The sequence below is a fragment of the Neodiprion fabricii genome, chromosome 4 (assembly GCF_021155785.1).
Source record: "Neodiprion fabricii isolate iyNeoFabr1 chromosome 4, iyNeoFabr1.1, whole genome shotgun sequence".
Classification (NCBI taxonomy): domain Eukaryota; kingdom Metazoa; phylum Arthropoda; class Insecta; order Hymenoptera; family Diprionidae; genus Neodiprion; species Neodiprion fabricii.
The window spans coordinates 8533993-8549950 of NC_060242.1; the positions used below are offsets into that span (position 1 = coordinate 8533993).

At 37.6% G+C, this 15958-nt stretch overlaps 1 protein-coding gene across 6 annotated transcripts in view; it reads left to right on the forward strand.

Annotated features, from left to right (window-relative positions):
* The window catches only part of LOC124179789 (protein artichoke-like), a 263799-nt gene that overhangs the window by 105797 nt on the left and 142044 nt on the right, over positions 1-15958 (forward strand). For 4 of the 6 annotated variants that reach the window (XM_046564533.1, XM_046564531.1, XM_046564536.1 and 1 more), the window contains exon 1: positions 11187-11810. The exons of 1 other annotated variant lie outside the window; for it this stretch is intronic. The gene's annotated coding sequence lies outside the window, so the exon portion shown is untranslated. Of the gene's footprint in view, positions 1-11186; positions 11811-15021; positions 15041-15958 lie in introns of those variants that run through there. One more of the 6 variants, XM_046564534.1, reaches the window with a different exon arrangement.

Here is a 15958-nt window from a genome sequence, read left to right on the forward strand (position 1 = left end):
TTCGTTTCAATACCTCACAAAATCCGTTGCCCGAGAAATCGCAGCTGATGCCAAATTCCAGCCGAATACATAGTTTCACGAAATTAATCATTTTTCCGAACCCAATAAACGAATATTCGAACAATTCGACTTCGCGGAACCGAATAACCAATCCGTCAAAACGAATAAAACTATTTTTCTCGGTACAACTCCGCAATTCCGTACAACAAATATCCTACGAATCCCGAAATCAAGATTGTACGCCGCAAGAAGATAATATCTGTAGCGGTGAGAAGCGTTCGCGGTAAGCCGCAGTCGAGTGTTACACGCGCCGGCTTGGCTTGCACCTAGTTGTCTAAAGTTACATTTCCGCACAGCTATTATGCCTAGCATCCTGAGAAGCCGAGGGAGGCACTAGTGCTTGACTATTTTCCAGCTCCGGTTCATCCGATGCAGGCGGCAGGCGTCTCACTCCAGGAATTTCCCCCCGCAGCCCCTGCTGGAGTCCCTGAGAGGCTCTCACAGCTTCTCCCCGAGCTCTCAGTCTCCCGGCTTTTTCATCTCCCTTCTCGGTACTAGCGAACAGAGAAGATTCTCGCCTGCAACGTCTTAAACACTCTGGGCAACTGACGCTGTGAATTACAGCCACAGTCAATTCCGATACACCGAAGAAAATCTTTCTCCCCTGTTTACCGGCCTCGACGTAGCGTCTGCGAAAATCCTCACTGGCGGCGCAGCTCGGAAGCTGCATGTCGCAGGTATCCAGAGTTCTTGGGATGCACGGGGGGTGGAGGGTGGTGAGGAATTTATCCACGCAAAAACGGGGCGGGACTGTGATTCCGAATTTTAACATCATGACGAAATATCCAAGTTTCGAATGGCGCAAAACCCGACGCGCAAACTTCCAAAACGGCAGGATTTCGAAAGCACGAAATTCTGAAAGGGTCTAACTTGGACGAGTCAAAGTTCCGAAGGTGCAAAAATGAGAAAATTTATAATTCTCAACCAGCCAGATTCTGAAAGATCCGAGATTTTCAGTACCCTGAATTTCTGGCTTGGTGAAATTTCACCACTTTGGTCTTTCTTCGTTTTGGAGTTTCGATATTTTTTCGTTCGGAATCCTGGTCATTCTGATTTTCGGTTTTCCTGAATTTTTACACCCACTCGTTGGGTAAACTACGCTGTGTTAGCACATTTCAATTTTCGGAACTTTGCCCTATCGGAATCTTGCAATGCGAAACTTTGTTGTTTTATGAAATTTTCATGTCTTTTCTTCAAGTTTCGCCACCAAATAATTCGGAATTAGGAGCTTTCGGAACTTTTCAAATTCGGAATTTCAACCCCGCCCCGCAAAAACATCCTGTAATCAAACTCAATTTGAGGTATGTAACTTTTTACACAGTCTTTTACAATTTCAAAAGACTTTGAAAATCCTGTAATTTAAATAAACAATACTCTGTTGTTGATAAATTTTAACTTGTATTTTGTTCAATCTGGTCATACGGAGGTGAAATAAATAAACCTGATATAAACGTGTTCGAAAAGTTTCACTAAAACTAATCCGTCTTGTTAGATCTGATTATGAACGTCTCTGTAATGCTGGAAAAAATTAATGCACTGAATCTCATCTATCAACACCGTGCTATTAACAACGTCAGAGAAATAACATTATCCTATTATTTATTAGTCCATATTGCTTACCGAATTCTTATCAAAAATAACTCGTTCTACTTATAAACGAATCCTCCGCCAATTGATTGCCTGTAAGCTCGATTTTGGATACCGATATTACATTTTTTGATGTATAATGAATATATCTCGAAATCTGTTGAATAACAAATACAAGACAATTACAAAGGATTTCTTCACTGCATCGAAAAACGTCAGAGAATAGGAAAATTTTGTGAGAATATTCAATTTTTAACAGGAACCACATTTTTTAACCTACATTTCAAAATGTAAGAATCCATTTCGTAACTGACAAGTTATTTGCATATAGATATTTCTATCCAGGGTGTCAGGAAATTTTTCCTGCAACGGTTTCCACAAAACTTACAATATTATTTTTTACTGCTTCATGAGAATTTTTCATTTTGATATTCTGCATAAATTCAGATTTCGATGTGTTTTTTGCTTTGAATACATAATAAACTCTACGAAAGACCTCAACCTTATAAATATACAAGTTCACAATACGAGAAAATATTATTGATTCTCTAGTTTAGATGAAAAGATTTTTTCTTGGGATATGATTGAATATGTTACTCGTATTGTAACTTTTTTGCCTTATTCTAGACTCTCTTTCGTCTATAGTATATCGATCAAAGAAAAGATGAAAAACAATACAAGAAGCGACAACATTGTCCGCATTCACGTGCAAGATTATAGACCCGGCAAATATTATAGATCAAAAAGTGTAGATCCACGACGACCGAAATCCATGGAGTAAAACTGCAGCCGGTGCCGTAGAACAGCATAAATCTGGATTTATTTACAACGCAAACTACGCAAGCGGAAATATAATTTCATGGATTGTGCGGAGCTGTGTGTGTGTGCTTGGGGATCATCCAGGTGCCGGGATTTCGCGGGGTACGCAGCCAATCCTGCGAGCGGTGAGAGCTCTTCACACTCGCCTAGATTTCTCGCTTACGGCGAACATCAACCGCGAAAATGGTCGGAAAAGTTGCACCGCTACTCGTGTACTAATTACCAGGATACACGACAACCCGAAGTAGGTGTTCGTATACCTGCTGCAGTGCATACTGTTCCTGCCAGGGCTGTCGGCTCACTGACTAGCCTCCAGCTAACTAATGATCCCCGGTACTCGTACAAGTTCGCATAATGAGCTAATGTACGCGTCCAAAAATCAGCTCCAACTTTGACCACACTACTGTACTCTATGTGACTACCGATCGCCGAATAATGGCGATGAATCGATGCATTTTATTGGATTGAGGCACCGTTAAGAGGATGGTATCTGTAATCAGTCATTACCGACCGGTAAGACCTCACTTGTTAGTTATAGGCGTCCAAACACCGGCCCCAACTTTGACCACACGACTGCATTCTATGTGACTACCGATCGCCGAATAATGGCGATGAATCGATGCATTTTATTGGATTGAGACACCGTTAAGAGGATGGTATCTGTAATCAGTCATTACCGATCGAGTAAGGTCTCACCAATTAGTTACAGGCATCTAAAAACCAGCCCCAACTTTTACCACACGACTGTACTCTATGTGACTACCGATCACCGAACAATGGCGACGAATCGATGCATTTTATTGGATTGAGGCACCGTTAAGAGGATGGCATCTGTAATCAGTCATTACCGACCGAGTAAGGTCTCACCAATTAGTTACAGGCATCCAAAACCAGCCCCAACTTTGACCACACGACTGTACTCTATGTGACTACCGATCGCCGAACAATGGCGACGAATCGATGCATTTTATTGGATTGAGGCACCGTTAAGAGGATGGCATCTGTAATCAGTCATTACCGACCGAGTAAGGTCTCACCAATTAGTTACAGGCATCCAAAACCAGCCCCAACTTTGACCACACGACTGTACTCTATGTGACTACCGATCGCCGAATAATGGTGATGAATCGACGGATTTTATTGGATTGAGGGACCGTTAAGAGGATGGTATCTTTAATCAGACATTACCGACCGAGTAAGGTCTCACTTATTAATTATAGGCGACCAAAAACCAGCCCCAACTTTGACCTCACGACTGTATTTCATGTAGCTATTGTCCGCTGAATAATAGCGATGAATTGATGATGTTATGCAAGCATAGAAAAAATGTCCTGAGAAAGTTGTGAATTTTCAAAATAAAGAATATTTGAGAGGAAACAAAAATCTCTGATTCCATTCGAAAAAACTGGTCCATACTCCACAGCATCACCAGTTATGATGCTGGACGGCACGACAAAAATTCTTCATCTGTCTCCCACTGAACCATACGACTTTTGAAGGATAAATTTTCCAATCGAACCATTTGGTCGGGTGAAAACGTAATGCGTCTTCTAAATTAGGACATCCTGTATTCAGGTCTGGGCACTTGGGGGCAAAAGCCGTCCCGTTACAGGGGCCAGTTAGTACAAGAGTTTCCCGCATAAGCGTTAGTATCGAGAAAGCCATACTCTAGTCGTGTCCTTGTCGCACCCGGCTTTACCGATACTACCGTTTGCGGACAAAAATGGTATCAACCAGCCACGCAAATTGTCACACTTTAAGAACATGGTGAGAATGGGAATTGCCAAGGCTTGCATACAAAACCGTGCATTATATAAAGATATTTCTAACACACATGCATCGAAAACTCGTATTTTGTGAACGTTTAAAACGGGTAGTAGTCACAGTTTCGTGACCGGGGAAATAATCAAAAAAAATAACTCGCCACGGAGTAAAAAAAAACTGTTGTAACAGTGAAATAAATGCAAAAAATGTCGCCTCTTGCGGAGAAATATATCGAGTACGATGTTTTCATGACGGGTAGTATTAAAATCGAAGCAGTCGTTGTGACGGTTCTAACCTCACTTTCGTCAGCGTCAGAGCATGATAAAAGAAACAATCATTTTTAGCCCAATTTTTATTTGCGCCTTCGGCACCGTCGACCTACAACTCGTTCTACAAACATCCGCTCTCGACAAGGAACGCCTATTCTTCCCCTAGATACCTAATATACTATTCATGCCGTGTAAGCCATGGCTGCATACCTTCCTCAGATAATTTCCCTAGACGAGCAATCGCGTTATTCGATGACAAACAACCAAATGAAGACTCGCTGCCCCAGGATATGTTGAATGAACGCTTTTCTCATTCTCTCTCTCTCTCTCTCTCTCTCTCTCTCTCTCTCTCTCTCTCTCTCTTTCTCTCAATCGCACTAAACGTTGACAAATATCAGAAAAATCTGGTGATAAATTGTTGATTCACGCGGGTATAAGGTATAGATAATGCGGTTTACCAAACGCATACATTTTGAGTGGCACTAAGAGCGGTTCGGGCTTTTAGAAGCGTTCCGCAACTTATACACAAACCCCTGGAATATTTGTCCAAACACATTTACCACCAGCTCTTTACATAGGGATGACCAACTCGAGGCAACCGTGGGGACTAACCACCAACTCGCTCAGCCTTGTGCGTATATTCGTTCTTCGTATTACACATCCATGCATTTATGTATACATGCGTTGTATATACATAAATATAACTGTGTACATCATTCTGAAAGTAATATCTACGCGAAGTGTACCGAATCTCAGACACTGCGGTTGACACTTCGTCTTGAGTGCTGTCATAGTACACCTCAAAGTGGTGGCTAAGTTCTCGGCAACGAAATGCACGAGTCGATACATGGATAGGGAAATCCTAGATGTGTTTTCTCTCGGTGAATATCCCTTGGTGCATGGATATTGCCGAACTGTTCCAACAGAGCTAGGTTTCACATTGGGGATATTTTTACTGCACCCTCGAATAAAGAGCTCCAAGGCAAATGCTTGATTATTAATTTAGTTAAATTTTTTTTGATTTACTTCTTCACGCGCACGCCCCGCTTTCATTCATTGTTCGAAGACTGTAACGGTACCAAGTGAACCTAACAGTATTTGAAAAGTATTGAAACTTGAAAAGTTTTTCGATTAAAAGAAAAAATGCGATAAATTTATCGAATCAATTTTGTTTGGAAACAAGTAAAGTATGATTCAAATTTCTTTTAAATTCACACTGATCCCCGAGGCTCGAACTTGACCTGTGACATGGAATACATAATAGATGCACACGTCCGCATATTCAGAGCGGGTCTTCCTTAGGGAGGAAGGGTCATAGGATACCTGAAACTTGTGAAACACACTCGGTGAGGGTATAAGATTGATGCATCTGGATCCCGAGTCGGGCATCTGTTCCCTCGGCTTTCCGGAATCTCGCTTCATTTATTCATGCATTTGGAATATTTCATGCGGTTCATACTCACTACGATTATAAGTAAAGTTGACGAAAATTTGATTCATGGATAAATGGGAAAAAAGTGCTTACTGTTTTCTTGTATTCATGACTTATATTACTAGCAATTCACTTTATTACGCGGTTAAGATTTGAAAATTCAGATTCGGATGTCTTCGGCACTGTATTCGACGATCGCATCGCTGACACCAGAATTTAATTTAATAAAAGAATCTCAAAATCGAAATCATCCCGAAAGCATATAATCGGAAGCTGTACTCTGTAGCTGTAATCCATTAATATTGAAGATTCCTTTCTGACAACTCCGTAATTGAGAGATTTTGAAAATTTCTTCATTCTACTATTCCTTTGATATTCCATAGATAACATTATAGTTTTAATCATTCTTAAACTCGGCCTTTTGACATCAACTCTTTCAATCATTCATACGAACCTCTGCACTCTCTTCATTATTACTAACAGTGAGTCTCCAACTCATTCGTGACACAGACATTCATTTCCTCAAAAAAAGTAGCGTGTATCCCATGTTTGATAAAAGTTTACGTAAAGTTTTACCGAAAATTTTTCTCGTTTCAACCGGATTACTGATTTTTCAAGAAGTAGTAAAAAAAAAAAAAATTCTAAACACTAAATTTTCAGCCGAACCCAAAGCTTTTGAGCGAAAAAGCATGAAACGTAATATCAAATACATGTTTGCTGGTTAAACATTAGATACTGCAAGTTATTGCAGTTATTGAACGAATCGGTGAAGCGTTATTTTTCTTTTATTCGTATTTGATCAGATAATATACGTGTGTTTGGGTTCAATATTTTGTCCGATGATAATTCAAAAACGAATGAACGGGTTTCGATGATTTAGCTTTCAATCGACGAGGCTTTAACTAAAAAAATTAAAAAAAAAAAAAACAAAACAAAACGATCATATCTCTAAAATGGATCAACGAATTCTAATGATTTTGGTATTGAATGACGCGACTCTTCGCAGCTTTGAACTGGTTAAATTTTAGATTCGATCGGCCCATTTACTTTCGAGCAACTGAATTAACAAAATTGCTTGAGAAAAATATATCATTTTATAATGTTTCAAGAGCTCGGAACTCATCCGAGCTGGGGAAGACGTTAAGCTTATTAACTACTCGTTTCCCGTTTCATAACTTCGGCTTCAAAAACACTCGATGCGATTTATCCTTAACACGCTGTAAGTTTCCCTGAATTCACCCGATATTTTTGGTCGCAGATAGGCAGATAGGCGGGTATACATATACGTTCGGAAACTCGATACAATAGGAAAAGTTTGGCTTGATTGTTGAACGCAGTAATGTGAGGTCTGAAAGCGTGCTTGACAAATTTGTGTGAATCGAGCCGGAACGAGAAATGGTATGTATTGTGGGAATTCGAAAACTCTAAATCAATCATAAATTTGAAACAATGGAGCCTATCTGATTCATTAGGGGCTTGCACGCGTCTATCTCTTGAATTTGAAATGATCCGTACAAATTCTCCCGGGACTGAAGAGCTCGTTTATCTTTGGAATGAATCACCGCCCCCGTTTCTGTATAATATTATGAAAATTATACGCGTACGAAAGTCGAAAAAACGATGTATACACATATCTGTGAAATAAAAATGTGATTAAGTCGATGCGACCTCGCATAATACCGCGATATTTCATTCTTACATCAAAAACAAACACAATTATGCAGGATCCAAAACACACGTACAATTGTACACACAAGTCATCGTAAAGAAACATTACACGATATAATCAAATATTGCAGGCTGACACGGCGTGTCAAATGGATTGAGAATTTCGTTACTTTGAATAAAAACTCATTTCCCAGCCGGCAGCCTCCCTTTCATTTTTTTATTTTTTTTTTGTCTTCTTCTTTCTTTCATTTTTTACGTTATTCCAATCCACACCTGTTTCTCCCTCGATATTATACGTATTTTATGCAATATACGCATTTTCGTTGGAACGATTCGCCTGTCATACCGTTGCTTGCCTGACAACCAACATCACCCCGCAAGATTTTTGTGATCCACTCCGGGATGATTTTAATTTCGGAAACACCAAGAACCCCGAGGCCGTTTCAACGACCAGCAAATTCTTCTATGATCAAACTTGAACCGCGTTGATTTACCAATTGATATTCGATGAGGAAATATTATGGATCTGGAAAATTGAAATATAAACGGCGACATTTTTTATACCGAAGAGGAGATCATGGCGTGCACCAAGTTGTGAATCATCTATCGTGTAGATATTTTATTACTCGATGTGTAAATTTATTTCTTCGAAAGAAATTTAATTTTTTCGATACACCAAAGTGTCGATGAGTTGATTTTATTTTCATCCAAGATCAAATGACCGAATTTCATGACACACGAGGAGTGAAATTTATTTGTAACACATAAACTTATTTTAAGCTGACTAAACAAGATACTTACAAATTACATAATAGGAATGTAAAAAAATTCATCCTCTTTGTTTACAATTGTTATCCAAAATAATTTATAAGCTTCTCTCGTTGATCATCATTTTTCTTCGTTACATTTTTACATTATATCGACGTCTTTCCGACTTTTTCATCCAAAAATTGATTGCCGTTTTACGCGATTAAAATTAATCATCCTGCTACGCCGCGACCCGCGGACATCAAAGAGAATAAATAAATTACTTGAAGCAATTTTCTTTGCATTCGTTTATAGATTAAAAGCTGCTGAATCCAATTCAATAAAAAAGTAACAAAGAATTAATAACAATTTCGGGGAAATGGAATTAAAAGGGAAATACACGCTCATTATGTTCCACGTATGGCTTTGAAAATTGCTTTAGAAAATCGAAAACAAGAACACAAAACAATAATCTACAAGCAATACGTTCAATTGCACCAAGTAAATCACGGAACCAATCAGTTAACAAAAACGAGAGAAACAAACTTTAAACTAAATATTTATGCGCCCAATCAACTTGAAAATTTAATGTGATTTGACAAAATATCGGAGATTCTCCCAATATTATCATTTGGCATTGAAAAAAAATTCATAAATAAAATAACTTTGGAAAAAAAATTCAAGAACCGATGTCAATCGCCAGAGAAAAGTTTCGTCGCAAGAAGAATAATCGTTTCAAGTTGACGGAAAAAAAACTGCTACTCATTTTTGGATCCAAAGCCAGTGAAACGAAATCACAATCAAGGAAGAAATGTGACTGAAACTCGCTAATTAAAATTAAAAATAAACTTTGGACAAAAACACGGACGTTGTATCGATTCGAAATAAAAAAAAGCTGAGTAAAATCGAATAGAACACGAGTAAACATTGAATTTTTGTGTTATAAATGAAGAATAACAGTTTTTTCAAGAATAATTTAGGAAAAATCTTGTCTTTTTAGTAAGGTAAGAAAAGGTATGTTAATTAGTATGTAACTTTAAGTTAGGTCTAAATTGAGACATTAATTTGATTGTCACTTAAATACATTAGTGAAATAAAGGCGTCTCATTCCAACCGATAATCACGATAGGTATCCAACAGAAATCGAGGGAACAAAGTCAAACACACAGGTTGAAATTTTTATTCTTTTGTTTTTTCTTACAACTAATATTGTTCCGGGAATAGAATACATGAAAAGTTAATGAAATCGGAAAAAATTTAATTTTAAAAATAAATTGAACCTGTAGTAGGTTTCCAAATCGAAAATTTCCAAACGAAGTAAAAGAAAAAAAAAAAAAAAAATGCTCACAAACTCAAAAAACAAAAGCAATACAATGTACCGTTACAGTTGACTGTTGCTGATTGAAATCTAAACAGTTTGGAAACAAGCGGCTTTAGCCAGCCCTCGAACTTTCCGTTCTCACACTGCAGGTTCCAAGTTGAGAGAGAAAAAAACAGAATAATATTCCATTCGAATTTCGAACTAGAAATTCAGATTCGTGATTAACGCTTTTAAAACCCTCGGATAACACATTGCACGAAAATATGACGTTGTTTTATTTTGAACCATTATATTGGAGCCGCCATTACAAATTTTGGAAGTCCGACCTTGAATTCGTTATCGGTGACCCAAAAAACCTTCGCCTAGGAATTTTTACCAGAATTAAAATATTTTTATGTTTTTTTTTCCATCGTATCGGATCAGCATTTTGGATTTTGCAATCTGACTTCAGATTCGTCATCAAAATTCAAATGTTTTTAGTATTGTTCAGTTTATCGAATACTTCAAATTTGACGATCGCAAATCTTACCTAAGACCCGTGATGAGCGACCCAAAAAATCCCAATGTACCAATTTTCATATAAATCTATTCATCCATTCTCAAGATATCATCACTTTTATTCGAATTTTATAGAATTTTGTTATTTAAATAATTGAAAAAGTACCGAACCGATGAAAGCTAAAATCTAATCATTTCTAAGTTTAAAAAACGCGCGCTGATCAAGAACAAAATCATTAAAATCCAGTGACTCGTTCTCGAGATATCGTCAGACAAAAAAATTGGTCACTACACCGGAAAAAATTTCGTTTCTTATAGCAACTAGAAAAATTCAGTAAGACATGCATCGTTGAAAAAACTATTCAAATATTGTTGAGATTACGAAAAACGAGGTACGCGTAACCATTTTGCGCTATTGTCGATCCTTTTTTGATAATCGCAACGCAAAATCATTTTGTTCGGTTTACTCTACATTTTCAGTTAAACAAGGCTTTAACGTCACTTTACAATTGCGCAAGCGTTAAATTTTCGCAACAGTTGCAAGAAAATATAGTAACAGCGATTACAATGAGAAAGAACAGTAACGTATGCTGGACTTTCCGGTAAGAACTAAAAAACTAATTTTCATTTTCTACCTACAACCATATTTCGTCGATTGTGGTAAAAGATGAAAATATTCAAGAACCGAGCGGTAACCGGAATTAAAAATTTCTCTCAGTGTACTTACGCACAGACGTCCAGGCAAAAAGGTCGAAGGTGATTCTCTAGATCCTGAAACGTCGAGATTAAGTAAAAACTCAACTTTTCATTTTCGGGATGGTTACAAATACCTAAATTTTTCTCTGAAAACAGAGAAAAGTCAAGTACAAAAACGAATCCGAAATTCCGCGTCAGTGGCGTAGCATCGAGGGGCGCGCCGCGAGGCAACGAAACACTTCGGGCGAAACGCGAAGCTGCTCCGGCAGTAGAGAAAGTCAGTATCGGGTCGGGCAGCGCGCGTCAGCCAGTCGTTCGCGAGGCCACGAAGCGGCACCACGTGTTCCTTGCCGTACAAGTGAATAGCTCAAAAAGCTTACCGTGCGCGCCACGACGTGTCCTTAAAGTGGCTACACCAGTGACGTGACGGAAGAAGAAAAAAAAAAACGAAACTAGGCAGAGTGCAAGAGAGAGAGAGAGAGAGAGAGAGAGAAGTGATACGGAGAGAAAAAGATTAGAAAAAAAAAAAGCTGATTTATACGTGTCCAGTTTTCGTTAGTGTCCGATTGGTGCGAAACGATCGTCGAGTGAAGTATAAAGAAAAAAAAAAATAAATAGATAAATAAACAAAGAAGATATTTAATTATCCTCCTCAACTTTGCTTTTGCGACACTAGTGGCGGCAGGTGTGCGGTTTCACGGAATCGTAGCTGCATTCATATTCAAACGGGAAATTAATCGTTGTGTGAAAACTACGCCGTTATACCTCTGTGCTTGCGAGTTTGATCACCACGTGTCCCTGGCGTGTATTTCAATCGTGTGACATGTCGCGTTGTGTTAAGGCGAGCCGGAGAACAAGTGAATAGCGTGTGTGAAATACAACAGCCTCGACTGCAGTAGTCGGTAAACTCTCGAAGTTCACTGCATTCCGACCGCGCAGTGAATAGCGGGTAGGTGGAAAATTTTGCGATCTTCTCCGTGCTTTTCAGACCTGGTCGAACCTTTTCTTCGTCTTTAAATTCGCAGGTGACGGAGTGTGAGGGAAAAATTTAAAACAAAAACATCATCTTAGCCCTATATGGACATATTTGATTGTATGAAATTCCTGTTCTTTTATAACAGCGAAAAAACAGGAGAAAAAAAAAAATTGCTCATTTCGAACAAATTTATGTTTCCGGTAATATACAAATATTCTGTTTCACCAATCAAATATCTACGCAACACTGTTCAAATAGATATTTAGTTTGTCTTTATTTTGTTTTTATTCAAATCCAAGGGTGTCGGAAATGATTTTAATGGTTTTATTTGAAAACTGCGAGTTTTTCTGTGTTAATATTGGATGTTCTTTACTGTAAATTGGTCAAGAATTTAGCTGGCTACAATTTTATATCACTTAAACTCCTTAGATACATTAAACGATTTTGAATACTGTCTAGTATGCATTGAAATATTTTCAGTGTTTTGCCACTTGATTTTTTTACGATATGAACGAAATTGTATTTATGATTTAAATGAAGTTAGATTCGTCGTTTACATCTTTACTATGAGATGAATTACTCTTCCCGTTTATTTCCACTTATTTTCTATGCGGGACGATTTTACGTAAAATCAGATCTGCCATTATTTTGAAGTAATTCTCGAATGGTAGTAAAATACAGCTTCAGATCTGTGAAATTTGATGCATTTTAGAGGACATTTCTAAGCAACTGCAAAATATCTAACCGCCAATCAAGATATCGAATAAATTCGTCATTGCGTTGCAATGATATGCACAATCAGTTGTAACGTCTGAAAAAATTCACGTATCTGAAATTTCGATCGATCAAGTTTCAATGAAAACTCTGATCGTGAGGTTTTTAAGACTGAACGAAAGTTGGCAAGCTACCAAAAAGCACCATAAATGGTAAACGCGAGGTGAAATATTATCCAAACCCAAAATAAGTCACATATAAACCAAATTAAATCCTAATCGATGAAAGTTTTAAGCACATGGAAATTTAGGCTGGAATCGCTTGCAGAAAATCGGTTGAAAAACGACACTTATCTAATTAATCCAACTAATGGTTATTAGTTTCGACTTAAGATTGATTCTACTGATTTCCGAAAAAATAGAGAAGTCTAGGTAGCGAATCAACAAAAAAATGCTTGCAATGAAAGCCCGTCTATAAGTTCAATAAATCGAACCGCATTATTGATCAAATGAACGAAAAAAACGCCGACCACCAAACAGGCTTTTTTCCTCACTACACTTGGTACTTATGAGCTAGATTTCACGGATGCATTATTTATGTAGCGTCACCCTCCGAAAGAAAAGTTAATTCGTATAATATTTATAGCTTCGCAATGAAGTGATACCAGAAAGGGGCGGGAGAAACGTAATGAGTTTCTATCGATCCTTTCGGTGTGTTCATTATGACACTTTGAGGTGAAATCCTTTACTGTAAAGAATCGGAAATTGGCGAAATTTTTTTTACAAACTACAAATTACATCGAGTGTTTGAATATATTTAATGCCGATGAGCAAACTGGTTCTACGCAAGGTTCGGCACGTGATTCGAATCGAATTCTTTTTACAGAAAAATTTTGAGAATGAGAATTTGAAGATTGAAAGTTGATCCTTTTTTTTCAATAAAAATATGCCTACTACGTTATGTCAAGTGGTGTTACAAATACAATATAGTAGAAAATTACGCGTGAGAAATATTTTTTCGTCACTTGTAGTTCACATGTTGCGATAATTTAGTTCCAAAAGGAGCAATTGAGACGCAGATTTTTTAGATCAGTAACTGAATTAAGATCCTGGTACAAGTCTTGCAGATATTTTCCCAAGTCTAAGCAGTGATTTGTTCTGGATCTATAAAAGTTTTTTCCAAAGTTTGAGGTTCAATTTTACAGTGAGTACGACGATTAAAAATAAATATTACAATTAATTAATAATTTTTAATATTTTTTCTCAGATCGAAATGTCAGTTTGTCAGATAATTTGAACAATAAAATTTTATTTTGATTGACAAGCAATTGCAGAATTATGTATTCAAAACTTCGGGATATTTTCTTCGCGAATCTTGTAAAATTTTGTATTCTAACCATTCGTACGTCGATCTTTCGCTCATTCATACACATCTGAAGTTAGTAAATTGGAAAATATCTGATGCACAACTGTAAATTAATTAAATTAGCGTTATGTAACATTGTCTTTTCCTTTGTTACTTTACTTGTGCTTGGTTATTTGAAAATTATCTCTCTCAAATGTTTCATTGATCATTTCACGGGGCTTGTTATAAATTCTAGCGCACAGTTATATCGGTTGAAAATTAAAAAGCACGTCATATGAGCTGAAAAAAAAATTGCAGAAGTCCGGACGAAAATTTTATATAACATTAAGATGACGAATTGCTTTCACATTTTGCGTATACACTTTACTTCCAAGAAAAATATATCTTTTAAATAATTCCAACCAAAAGCTTGTTTGGACAAACTCATTTCAGTGTTAAAACAAAAAAACCGCCACACCTACAAATTAGGAGTTTCGTTAAGGGTTAAAAAATTAAGGCTGCCTTCACAAATCTCATTCGAAGCTATCACAAATCGAATATTCGTAAAACGATGAGGGAATAATTTTATTTCGTGGTAAATATATTTAAAATTCATGATCTGTTTTATGTATTTGTCGAAATGCAATGAAAGCTTTGACGTACAATTAACATTCATTTTCGAAAATTTCAGCAGTATTTAATAAATAAGAACATCTTTGTATTTTAAGTGAACAGCTTTTGTTTATTGATTTCGGACAAAGGGACAAGGTGAGGGAATTACTTTTGGAGCAATAAATTGATCAAATTTTTTTCGGGTTTTGTTTTCAACAGTCTTAGTGTCGATAACTTGCGAGTAAATAAAAATTTTGCATCGATAATAAATGCATGTTACTCGGCACTAACGACTCGGGGCTTAAATTTCGTAACGTGATGAGAAATACCCGATTACATCAAGAGAGAGCGTTTCTTCGATATGGAGAATCCTTAAGGACGTCAACACATCACGTGACTTACCGTCACAGTTAAATTTTGTGTATCACGAATTCTTACGACTATACGATTTGCGAGGACATTTCAATCGTTACAAGTTATTTATGCCGAACAATTGAGAAGGTTGCGGTGAAACTATCGCAAGAATAACGAAGGTATCGCCGCCTGATTTAATACGTAGAAGCTGTAACTCATCCGCATCGATACCCTCAATCCCTTTCTCATTTTCTGTCTCTCTGTTATTCCGTATGTCCACATTTGCTCGGGGATTCAAGATCGTCAGAGGGTTGTGACATGTTTCTACTCACCCCCTCCCCCACCTTTCCCCATCCTGCCTTATCTTTTCTTCCGCGTTCTCGTATTTTATTGCCGTATTATGTCGAAGTGGTTCTACCGGGGCGAAAAATTGCGAACGACCATTTTTGTGACGATATATTTGTCGTACCTTCATCGCAATGGCTACGGTGAGCCCCAACCATTCTGGATTTCCTATATTTTTTCTTCAAGTAAAATAACCCGAGCTCGGAGATTAACGTTAAAGATACTTTGGAAGTAAACGGTATTTTTTATTCAAATACTGGCCAACTTTCAGACAACTCTCATCATTTTTACTTATGAAAATTAACTTCCGTTTTCACAGTTAGACCTCACGACAATGTTATCTATCACCAAGAAACAGTTGGTAGCCATTTCTGGCCCCTACTTCGATCGTTCGAACATTGCTTCGAGTTTGATCAACGTGTAAAGAATCTCAAAGTATTCATTCAAAGCATGGTAAAGTTGAAATTATGGTATTTGGAAAAAAATCTGAGTATGTTACGTCTCTCGGTGTCGCGTTGGTTTCTAAATCCATTTGCCAATGCCATGAAAATGATGAATTTTCTGAACGAATGAAAAGTCCATTTCTCCCCGCCCTCATCGAGGCTTATACGGTAAAAACCTCGCTTGAAACGCATGCAGGAATAAAAAGTCGCAACCCTTGAACCACGTCGCACGAATCCACTCTATCAGATCCAGGGCCACCAGAACTGATCCCATCAAGTTGGACGTGTGAGCGTCGTCGATGCTGACGT